The following is a 12,497-nucleotide window of genomic DNA, read 5'->3' as shown; positions in this document are numbered from 1 at the left end:
TTATTGGGTAAAGACTCCGAAGATCATCTTAAAATAGAGCGAGTTCACCGCATAGGAAGAGCAAAGAATCGTGAGAGCGAATGGCCTAGGGATATAATAGTCCGATTCAGTTTTTATGAAGATAAAGCTGAAATCTGGTCAAGTTTAAGACGTAAAACACCTCTGAGTTATAAAGGAGCAGAAATCCAGATCTTTACAGATTTAGCCTGGGAAACTCTGACACGAAGGAGGCTATTGAATCCGCTTCTTGCACAAATACGCCTATCGGAGATGGTGTACCAATGGGGCTTTCCTGCCTGTCTTATTGGGAAAAAAGATGGCGTGTCGGCCAGGTTAACTTTCCCTGAACATCTGGAAGTTTTCTGCCATAAACTAGGCATGCCGGTCATAGATATACCTGAGTGGATAGAATAGAGTGTACTGTAATGTCATGAACAGATAGGTGCGAGGAGGTGGTGTGGGTGGCACATGGAAGTGGGGGGGGGAGCGGGCGGGGGGGAATGGGGAGTTGGGGGGGTGGGATCTTCTCCCTTATCCCCTGTCGGGGGGAACTGGCGATGGGGGTGGCGCAGCCTAAAACCTACCTCATGACAAGTGAATCGGTGGAAAATGGGAAATGAGACCACCCACGGTTCAGAGGTCAGGTTTAGGCCTAGGGGGGGTGGGAGGTGGGCGAGGGGAAGGGGGCTCTTCGGGACTTTTTATGCTAACTATGGGGAACCACCGAATAGGAAGTTATGGGCGAGTTAAAGTTTTTGTCATACAATGTTAAAGGGTTAAACTCCTTGGGGAAAAGACATAAGATACTAGACGAGGTTGGACGTTATAGAGCGAATGTAGTCTTTATACAGGAGTCACATTTGACACTGGAGTCTAATGTTAAACTATATTCTCCCATGTTTCCAACGTGGTTTTACGGGGATTCTATTTCTAAACGTGCTAGGGGCGTGGCGATCGGGTTTGCAAGAGGGACAGGGTTCGCCCTGGAGGCGAGACTTACTGACCCGGAAGGAAGGTTCTTATTCCTGAAAGGGAAACTGGGGAATACCAGGTATACACTTGCAAACATCTACGCCCCTAATACAAATTCAATAACATACCTTGAAAGAATCCTCGGAAGGTTAAAAATTTTTGCGGAGGGCTATACGATCATGATGGGAGATCTCAACTTGTGTATGAGTCCGGCCGTGGATAGTACGTCACGAGTGAAGGAGACAAATAACGCACAGCTTAAAAAACTAAGACGCAAGCTGCAGGACTGCCAGCTGGTAGATGTATGGAGGGTACAACACCCAAACATACTGGATTATACGTTTTTCTCTCCTCCCCACGGGACATACTCTAGGCTAGATTACATTTTGGTAGATCACAGGCTACTTGATAAAGTTACGGGAACCGGGATTGAAATTATGACTATTTCGAGTCATGCCCCGATAACGATGAATTTAAAGACATCAGCTCAAATGGATCAACATCCCCCTTGGCACCTTAATGAAGATCTGATAAGAGATGAAGAAAGGGTAGGAAGGGTGGAAGAGGAACTTAAACAATTTTTTTTAACTAATGACACGGAAGGGATCTCCAGTGCTACTCTCTGGGAGACGCATAAAGCGTATATCAGAGGGATATTAATTTCTGAGGGTGTGAGGGAGAAAAAAAGAGAGAAAGGGCAAGCTTAGTGCCTTGATTAAAGAAACTGCGACTCTGGAACAAAAACATAAAGAACGGGGTCTAAAAGAGACGTATCTTAATCTAACGTTAAAGAGGGATGAACTCAAGGAGATTTTAGAACAAGAAGCAAACAAAAGATTAAATAGTATCGCCAGAGAGAGATACCTATGGGGTAATAAGCCTAGTAAACATCATGCCAAAATGGTCCAAAAAAAAGAAAACGAGAAATTATATAGAGAAAATTAAGAAGAAAAACGGGGAGTTGGTGTACACTAATAAAAAGATTGCAGAAACATTCAAAAACTATTACGAAGAGGTATATACGATTAGCCAGAATAGGTGGCAAACGGGAGAAAAAGAGGCTAAAATTCGAGACTTCTTAGAAGGGGCATGACTTATGAAGATTGGGGACATTGATAGACTAAGTCTAGACAGACCAATAACTGAATAGGAAATCAAAATTGCCTTGAAAAATACAGCTGGTGGGAAAAGCCCAGGACCCGATGGGTTCACCGTATTTTACTACAAAAAAATCAGTAGTATCTTAATACCGAAATTGTGCAATTACTTTAATGGCCTCGGGATAGAGTTTGACATGAGTAAGGAAGCACTTGCAGCCGCAATCACATTAATCTTAAAAGAGGGGAAGGACGGCTCCTGCTGCTCAGGATATCGGCCAATTTCGCTATTAAATACAGACATAAAGCTTTTTGCCAAAATTCTAGCGGAGCGATTAAAAGAGGTTATACACTTATTGGTCCATCCTGATCAGGTGGGGTTCGTACCTGATAGAGAAGGTAAAGACAACGGTATAAGAGCACTTCTCTTACTCCAGAAAATAAGGGAGAATGAGTCCCCAGGTCTATTCCTGTCAGTGGATGCCGAAAAAGCATTCGACAGGGTAGACTGGGGACTCATGATGCTAACCCTCGAGGCGATGGGACTGGGGCAGAGATTTATTAGCTGGGTTAAAACACTCTATCACTCCCCTTCGGCAAAAATTAAAATTAATGGCACTCTCTCGGAGTCCTTCGAAATGAAGAACGGGACAAGGCAGGGATGCCCTCTCTCTCCTCTACTTTTTATACTATCCCTAGAACCGTTATTAGCCACGATCCCAGGATTAACGGGGTCAAAGCGGAGGAGGATGAACATAAACTATCGGCGTTCGTGGATGATATCCTATTCTATGTGACCAACCCCCTAAATACAATCCCCAAGTTAACTAAGGTTTTATCACAATATGGCGATATTTCAAATTTCAAGATTAATGTACCTATCTTTGTGTGGGAGGGCTCAATCATAGTTCGACCTATGTTAAGGAAAGGCACTATCGTATTCCGTTGAAGGTTATGATATATTGATATATTGATAAAAAAAAAATTAAAAAAAGAGGCAATAAACAAATGCATAACTCTACAGATGATGCTAAAGTGCAAATGGAGACAATGGCAAGCATTTAACCATGAGATGGTCTCTAGTCCTCGGTTGGAAGCTGATGTAGAAAAAAAAAACAAAAAAAAAAACAAGATGACATCAGGGGAAAACATTTCTTAATTCATAACAAGAAATAATAATTTTTTTATACTCATCATAATGTGACTTGTTAATACTGATGTGCTCCATTAACACAATGGCTAGCCCTTCTAGCACATCTGCCTGGCAGCACTAGGGTTATTGGCTCCGATATCAACCATGACACTGCCTGCATGGAGTTTGCCTGTTCTCCCTGTACCTGTGTGGATTTCCTCCCATACTCCAATTGCATGCTGGTAGGTTAATTGGCTAACCTGTCTAAATTAACCCTAGTATGTGTATGTATGAGTGCGAGCTAGGGACCTTAGACTGTAAGCTCCTTGGAGGCAGGGACTGAGTTGAATCCACAATATGTAAAGTATTGTGTACATTTCGGGTCTGTATAAATACCTGTAATAAAATGAATAAATAATCATTTATGTGAAGAGTGAGTTAAATGCTCCCCAGTACTCAAAAGTGCTGGTTATGTCACTTCACATAGTGGGGTATCAAAGGGAAGGAGATTATAGGCTGATGTAGGGTGGCCTTAAGGCGATGGCCCAATCAAAGTTTTATGGTGTGAACTGACACCACAGGAAAAGGGCAAATTGCCTTATCATTGTATTGGAACTGCACTGGGTAAGGCTGCCTAGTGCAGACCAAAGCAAATGATTTCAACCAGCCCTTACTTTAGGGTTTGAGTTATGTTGAAAAGTTAGGCCGCGTACACACGATCGGTTAAACCGATGAGAATGGTCTAATGGACCGTTTTCATCGGTCCAAACCGATCGTGTGTGGGCGCCATCGGTTATTTAACCATCGGTTAAAAAAAAAAGCCAACTTGTTTTAAATTTAAAAATCCACGCATGCTCAGAATCAAGTCGACGCATGCTTGGAAGCATTGAACTTCGTTTTTTTTCAGCACGTCGTGTGTTTTATGTCACCGCGTTCTGACACGATCGTTTTTTTACCCGATGCTGTGTAGGTACGACTGACCATCAGTCAGCTTCATCGGTTAAGCAATGAAAACGGTCCATCAGACCGTTCTCATCGGATGGACCGATCGTGTGTACAGGGCTTTGGGGATTAAAGGCTAAGGTTAAAATAGATTTCAGGGGTTAAAGTGACGGGTAAAGATTTAGGGTCAAGATTAGGGGTTAAGGTGGCCATAGATGGCTTCTGTGACATAGGGGCCGCCATACATGGATTGAAATTGATCTGGTCCCTGCTGAACTGGCTAAATTTCAATCCATTTCTGGCCAACTTTAGTTTTAGGACATATTTTGTTGACAATAGTGGTGAATATGGATTATTCGGCACAAGCAAACTCATGTCAAAGCACATCTACGAGATACTTATTAGTCAGAGCATAGTCAGTGTGTGTAGAGCCTTATATTGTACAATCATTCATCCAACTTTAAAAAATAATATTGATTCACTTCATCCTGCCTCCTAATCTACATAGGGTTGACCTAGAAATGTAAAAAATAGAAAGTCACGTTCCTTAATGTTACCATATCCAGATTGCACCATTGAGAAGTGTTCCAGAGTAACAATGTTTAACAATGTTAAAAAAACTCTTCAAGGATTATTAATCTAGGTGTGGATGAAATGTTTAGACATTTGCTACTAGACTAGCTACTAGTAGCAAATGTGTGCATTGCACGAACAGCTATTTCAGATTAGCTTGTTATACAATTCTTCTTAGAATTCTACTCACTGCTAAAGAGCAGAACAGTGAAAAAATGTGTGCTAAATACCGCGCTGTCCAAAGAAGGGGGGAAGCTGCCAGTACCGCAAATGACAATTGTAAAAAGTAGAAATGGGAAAAGGGTTGGTGCAGTGCTAGTGACAATTTGGGTGATCTAAAGTGCATAGATAACCTGATACACATCTAAATATATCAAAGTTAGAATATTGTGAAGATATCAAACTAACAATATACATGTGCAGTATTGAAATAATGATAGCAGGTGATTAGACCAATGTATACCATACATATAAAACACAATGATATTGGGGGATTAAACCAGTGTATGCCATACATATACTGTACTGTACAATGCAGTGATATCGGGTGATTAAACCAGTGTATGCCATACATATAAAATGCAATGATATCGGGTGATTAAACCAGTGTATGTCATACATATACAATGCAGTGATGTCAGCTGATTAAACCAATAAATACTATACACATACAATGCAGTGAACAACTTATTATAAACTCAAAAGCAATAATAAAGAAAATAAATAAAGAAAAAGTCCACTGAGTGAGAAAGAGTGTTTGATGAAAAGGAAGTGTTCAAAACATTTGTATCTTGACACCCCAAATGGTAATTTTCAAGCCACTGCTGAACGTGCATGCATCATACATGCTAGGGGGAGTACAACTGGGGCAATCAATGTTGGAGAAGGATCTGGGGGTTTTGGTTTTGGTAGATCATAAGCTCAATAATAGCATGCAATGCCAAGCTCCATTTCCAAAGCGAGCAAAGTCCTTTCTTGTATTTAGAGAGGTATGGACTCCAGAGACAGAGATATAATTTTGCCCCTGTACAAATCATTGGTAAGACCTCATCTTGAATATGTAGTTCAGTTTTGAGCCCCAGTTCCCAAAAAGGATATTGGGGACTGGAGAAAGTGCAGAGAAGGGCAACCAAACTGATAAGAGGCATGGAGGAGCTCAGCTATGAGGAAAGATTAGAGGAACTCAATCTATTCCCTCTTGAGGAGGAGATTAAGGGGGGATATGATCAACATGTACAAATATATAAGTGGTCCATATCGTGAACTCGGTATTGAATTATTCACTTTACGGTCACCACAGAGGACACGGGGGCACTCTTTACCTCTAGAAGAAAAAATATTTAATCTCCATATACAGAAAGGTTTCTTCACAGTAAGATCTGTGAAAATGTGGAATAGACTCCCTCCAGACGTGGTTCTGGCCAGCTCAGTCGATTTCTTTAACTAGTAGCCGACCGCGCACCGTCATTATACGGCGGCAGGTCGGCTCTCCTGGGCGAGAGCCCGTAGCTATACGTCCTATCGTATAGCCGCCACTAGGGGGCGCGTGCGCGCCGCCGGAGGCGCGCGCGCGCGCTCCCCGCTCGCCCCCGACTCCCGTGCGTGTGCCCGGCGGGCGCGATCGCCGCCGGGCACACGCGATCGCTCGGTACAGAGCGGGGAACGGGAGCTGTGTGTGTAAACACACAGCTCTCGTTCCTGTCAGCAGGGGAAATGCTGATTTTCTGTTCATACAATGTAGTAGTCTGTTGTGCAAAATGTTTTTTAATATTCAATTTTCTTATATATTTTTCCACCTCAATGAAAACCTCAAATTTGTTGATATTTTTGTCTGGACAGAATTTCATACCTTTTGACAGAACTTCCAGTTCTGCTCTTGAAAAATCGACTCCTGCCAGATTAAAGATGCCCTCGCTTAGTTGTCCCGAGGTCTTTTTCGCCCTGGTTCCCCCTCGTCTCCCTCTTTTTCTTTGCTTGATTGCTGGGGGTAGACTGGGGTAGTTGGGGTTTTCTGGGGAATTTTGTAGGGGATTTTGTAGGGTTCTTTCCATCCCCTCCATTCCCCCCCCTGGGGCGGATGGTTTTGTTGCTGTGCTGGTCTTCCCCTAAAGTTTCCTCTAAATTGGCCTCTAAAAGGTCTAGGTGCATATTGGCTCGGTGGGGGATTATATTGATAATTGTTATAATCCCCTGAATAATTATCCGTAGGGGCAATTCTGTTGTAGTTCGGTCCCCCATATGGTGCCGGATAATACTCATATGGAGCTGGATGATTACCAAAATTAGTTGGATGGGGGGGACCCCTCCCAGGTGGATTGTTGGTGCTTTTGGGTGGTGCAGAAAGCTTGTTTTTTTTCGGGGTGTGAGTTTTATTTTTATGTTTTACTTTATTAGCTGGATAGGGCATTGAATTGGAGACTTCCGCATCCCTGACCATAGGTGGCTCAGTGGAGCTGGCTGGATCAAGTTCAGCTTGCCATCTGTAGGCTTTGTGCTCTTCATAATCCCTAATATCCCTCTGATATTTTTTGAGCTTTTTGTTTTTAATTTCTGCATCATACTTGGAGAGATGCACTTGTAGCCTTTGTGCTCTCTCTTCTGATTATATGGTGAAGGTGGAATACACTGGAAGCACAATCTTCAGTTTTTCCTGAGGATCTCCTTTGGGACGTTTTTCTTTCTGCAATATTCACTTATTATCACTGGACTGATTCACTTGAGCCCAGTTCCCACCAAGTATTTGGTATGGGGATTTGGGCTTGATTTTGCATTCAATTAAGTGCACATGGACTTTCACAATAGATACATCAGTATCCAAAGGTGTTTCACTTATTTATATATTTGCACGGTTTTACATTATATAAATATTATTTTATAGCGCACCCATCCCCCACCTATTTCCATGTGTACATGAAGCCTTAAAGGGGTTGTAAAGGAAAAAAAAATTTTTCATATTAAGCATCCTTTACCTGCAGACATTCCTCTTTTCACTTCCTCATTGTTCGTTTTTGCTCAGAAGTTGCTCTATTTCTTCTCTGTTCTGTTCACTTCCTGCTTGTCTGATTTTACTGACCACTGTGAAGGGAGGCTTTACTGCGGTGGTCAGTGACGTGCTCACCCCCTCCTGGGAACTACATCTGTGTGGCAGGACGCTCTCTACATGTTAGAGACTTCAAGGAGGTGTGAATTACTGGGCGTGCCGCAATGCATACTGGGAAATGTAGTTCTTACATGAACGAGCGATGCAAATCAGGAAGTGAATGAGAGAACAGAAACTAGAATGCCGGAGGTGATATAGATGAAGGAATTTAATAGGTATTTACTCGTTTTTTAACAGAATCATTACACTATTCTGTCTGTCTACCTTGCAGACATTCATTTTAGGCACAATATTTTTTTCCTTTACAACTCCTTTAAGCTGAACTCTGGGATTAAAAAAAAAACAACAACCTTTGTAGCGGAATGGGGGGGGGGGGGGGGAGGCTTCACAAAAAGAGTATAATTGTTAAACTTGTATTAACAATTGTTATTTTTGACAATTCAATATAAACATACTTGAAAAATCTCCTTTCATGTTGTGAGTTCTGTCTGCTGTCCATTTGCAGTTTATTTTAAATTTCTAAGGACTACTTAGGTACTGTGGTACTAGGACCGTCATTATGGGGGGGCAGCTGATACAAATGTAGGGGGCTCAAGCATCTTGAGGGACCCGGACGACCTGCAGAGGCAGGAGAATGCATGAACGGGTAAAGGGAAGGAGTGTTGTGCACTACATAAGCAAACTTGACAGCTTCTGCTGTACGGTGTCATTGAGCTCACCCATCAAGCTCATTACTGCCATCTCTGGCTACTATCTGCATGTGCACCCCTCCTGTGTGATGCTTGTACTGTATTATGTACTGTGATCAGCTGAAGCTCCTCTGTCTCTCAGCAACATGTGTCAGCTTTGTGGAAACAAGATCTGAGACTAGGGAAGACCTCCTTTACAAGTAGGGGCTGTAAAGGAAAGGGGGGCCAGAGCTGTGTGCGTGTTTACAGATGTGTGTATGTGGGGGGGGGGCTGATATATATATATAAAGGTGTTAGGGGGAGCTGCGTGTATACACGTGTGGGGGGGCTGCATGCATATAGGTGTGAGGGGGGCTGCGTGTTGTAACCGACAGCGAGATGACGTCACGCTGTCATATCTATTGCCTATGCTGGGGAAACCCTAAAGATATCTTCCTCAAAGAAGACCCTACACTACAGAAATCCCTCTGCTACTATCGTACTACAACACTCATCGTCTGCAAAGGGATAAGTAGCAATTACTTCTATTGTACTGCTCTAGAATTACCTGTTTCATATATTGCTTCTACTTAGTACTATATTTAAATCTGACTTGCTGAATACTAACATACTGCTTGGGATAAATTAAGGTGTCTTCAGTTTTTCGCTGTGGAATATCTTAAAGGGACATATACTCTCAACTCAGCTGAGCTATACTTGCCTCTCTTGCGCAATTATTACTTGCTTACGGTATTCCTATTTCCTACGTCCTTGACATATGTTGTTAAATGAAATTGGGCTTACCCACTAAATTATTGAACATGTTCGCTTTAACTTTTTTATGCTAAGGGTAGAAGGTATTTAATATACCTACTCCCTTAGTGGCCTAATGCATTTGTTTATGTATGGTGATATGATATAGAGAACCCCCAAACTCCTGTTCTCAGATTGCAGTGACGCCTGGGATCCCGTACTGATAATCACCTTCATAGAGAAGTGCATTGGAATCAAAACGTGCATTGTATGTTTTCCACGCTAGGGGTTGGAGGCATGTTGTAATACCTCCACCCTTAGTAGCTCAACGCATTACTATATGTGAGAGAGATGATGTAGTGAACCCCCAAACTCCTGTTCTCAGATTGGAGTGACGCCTGGGGTCCAATACTGAAATCTCACATACACATAGAGAGGTGCATTGAAATCTTTTGCTAACCGCAGTTGTGGTTCACTCTCATTCACCATAGTTTGTGACATGTGTGTACATGTGTGAGGGGGGCACCGCACATACTGGTGTGAGGGGGGCTGTGTGCATACAGATGTGGGGGGCTGAGTGCGTACAGGTGTGAGGGGGGGCTAAGTGCATAGAGGTGTGAGGGGGTACTGAGGTGGGACTAAGTGCATATAGGTGTGAGGGGGGCTGAGTGTGTACAGGTGTGAAGGGGGTTGAGCGCATACAGGTGTGGGGGGCTGAGCACATACAGGTGTGAGGGGGGCTGAGCATATACAGGTGTGAGGGGGGCTGAATGCCTACAGGTGTGAGGGGGGGTTGAATGCATACAGGTGTGAGGGGGGCTAAGTGCATACAGGTGTGAGGGGGGGCTTAGTGCATACAGGTGTGAGGGGGGCTTAAGTGCACAGAGGTGTGAGGGGGGCTGAGTGCATACAGGAGTGAGGGGGCTGAGTGTGTACAGGAGTGAGGGGGGCTGAGTGTGTACAGGAGTGAGGGGGGCTGAGCTTGTACAGGAGGGAGGGGGCTGAGTGTTAACAGGTGTGAGGGGGGATGAGTGAAACACCTCAGAAAGCAGGCTCACTGAAATGTGTGACACAGCAGTGCATATTAACAGGGCACACAGGGCATAGTGAATACATAAATGTGTGAGGATCTTCACAAAGTAAGTTTACAAACTTCAAGATCATTTGGATTAATAGGAGTAGGTTAAAAAAAACAATTGAAATACAATGTGGAAATGCTTTTGCATTTTGACTGTAGATATCCTTTAAGTCTAGGGGCAGAGGAATAAGTTGTAAGGCTTCAATTACATCTATGCATATTGCTTTTGAGCATTTCTGCTGTGCTATTTGCGTTTTTCAACACACGTTTTCCTGAGACTTTGTCACTATTTGCGTTTTTGCTTTTTTTTTGCTTTTTTGGGGGGGGCAAACAGATTAAAAAAACACTACATGACGTATCCTCCATGGCTGAAAATTCCCGGTGCTCAGGCACGGTTTGCTAAGAGCCGCCAACACAAGAGAAGAGCTGGCACCACGATAATTTACAGTATTGTTTGAAATTTCATTGTAAAGCAGTGTAAACAGCACATAAAGTCAATGCATTTCAGCTTAAAACAGCCTTAATCATGACAATTTAAGGCTGTTATCAGCTGAAACATGTTGACTGTCTAAGCTGTTTACACCAACACAATAACACAATCACAATAAAACGTCTGATTTACCATGGTGCCGGCTCTCCTCTTGTATTGTTGATGAACTGTGTAAGGAAAAGCTTGTGCAATGAGGAACATTTAGATTTTTATGAAAGAGGTGGTATATGTATGGAGTAGGTAAGTAGGGGGTGTGTGCCATGTTCCATGGAAGGTTGTACTTCAATGGATACTAAGCTTAGTTATGATAAAGCACAAGATATTTGGAAATTTAAAAGGTGGAAGGTATTGGTCTATGTTCCTTTAACCACTTGCCTACTGTGCACATACACCCCCTTCCTGCCCAGACGAAATTTTAGCTTCCAGGGCTGTGTCGCTTTAACTGACAATTGCGCGGTCGTGCAACGTGGCTCCCAAACAAAATTGACGTCCTTTTTTCACCACAAATAGAGCTTTCTTTTGGTGGTATTTTATCGCCTCTGCGTTTTTTATTTTTTGGGCTATAAACAAAAATAGAGCGTAAATTTTGAAAAAAAAAACACATTATTTTTTACTTTTTGCTATAATAAATATCCCATTTTTAAAAAAATAAATAAAAATGTATCTCAGTTTAGGCCGATACGTATTCTTCTACATATTTTTGGTAAAAAAAATCGCAATAATCGTATAGTGACTGGTTTGCGCAAAAGTTATATTGCCTACAAAATAGGGGACATAATTATGATTTTTTTTTTTTTTACTAGGAATGGCGGCGATCTGCGATTTTTTTCGGGACTGCGACATTATAGCGGGCACATCGGACACTTTTGACACATTTTTGGGACCATTCACATTTATACAGTGAACAGTGCTATAAATATGCACTGATTACTGTATAAATGTGACTGGCAGGGAAGGGGTTAACCACTAGGCGGGGAAGGGGTTAAATGTGTAGCCTAGTGAGTGTTCTAACTGTAGGGGGAGGGGGTGACTGGGGGAGGTGACCGATCTGTGTCCCTATGTACAAGGGACACAGCATCGGTCTCCTCTCCCTCACAGGACGTGGATCTCTGTGTTTACACACAGAGATCCACAGTCCTGCTCAGTTACTGGGAAATCGCGGGTGCCCGGCGGCCATCGTGGCCACCGGGCAGGCGCACTGTGTTCCCAGTAACGCGACGGGGGTTACCCCCTAGCGGCTTTAGATGACAGGACGTCATATGACGTCCTGTCAGAACAATAGAGTCTTATGCCCGCCGTCATTTGACGGCTTGCGATTGACAAGCGGTTAATTTTTGTTTTATATGTTTTATGTTCATTTTTGACAATATTCTTTTTTTTTTGTACTGATATATATTTTCTTTATTTTTTGGGGGGTGAGAGGAGAGGATCTGTGAAGGGAAGGTATGGAGGGATAGAATAGGAGTGTATTGTGTTTTTGTAGGAGTATAATAGAGGGATTATGTATAGTAGGGATAGTTTTTCAATTTGTGTACTGTATTTACAAAATGTGGGTGGTTGTGGAGTTGATTGTAAAAAAAATGGGACTTTGTTTTTGCATGGGGAGGAGAGGTTGGGACCTTTGTATATATGTGGAGGGGTGTGAGGGTGATACCATGTTTCCCTGAAAATAAGACCTTCCCTGAAAATAAG

The 12,497-nt window shown here is 42.7% G+C and overlaps 1 protein-coding gene across 1 annotated transcript in view; it reads right to left on the bottom strand.

Annotated features, from left to right (window-relative positions):
* LOC120931578 (TRPM8 channel-associated factor homolog) overlaps positions 1-12,497 on the bottom strand; it is a 42,498-nt gene that overhangs the window by 29,189 nt on the left and 812 nt on the right. The window lies entirely within an intron of this gene.

The sequence above is a fragment of the Rana temporaria genome, chromosome 3 (assembly GCF_905171775.1).
Source record: "Rana temporaria chromosome 3, aRanTem1.1, whole genome shotgun sequence".
Lineage (NCBI taxonomy): Eukaryota > Metazoa > Chordata > Amphibia > Anura > Ranidae > Rana > Rana temporaria.
The sequence above is the reverse complement of the archived record's forward strand: the minus strand, read 5'-3'. Positions and strand labels throughout refer to the sequence as shown.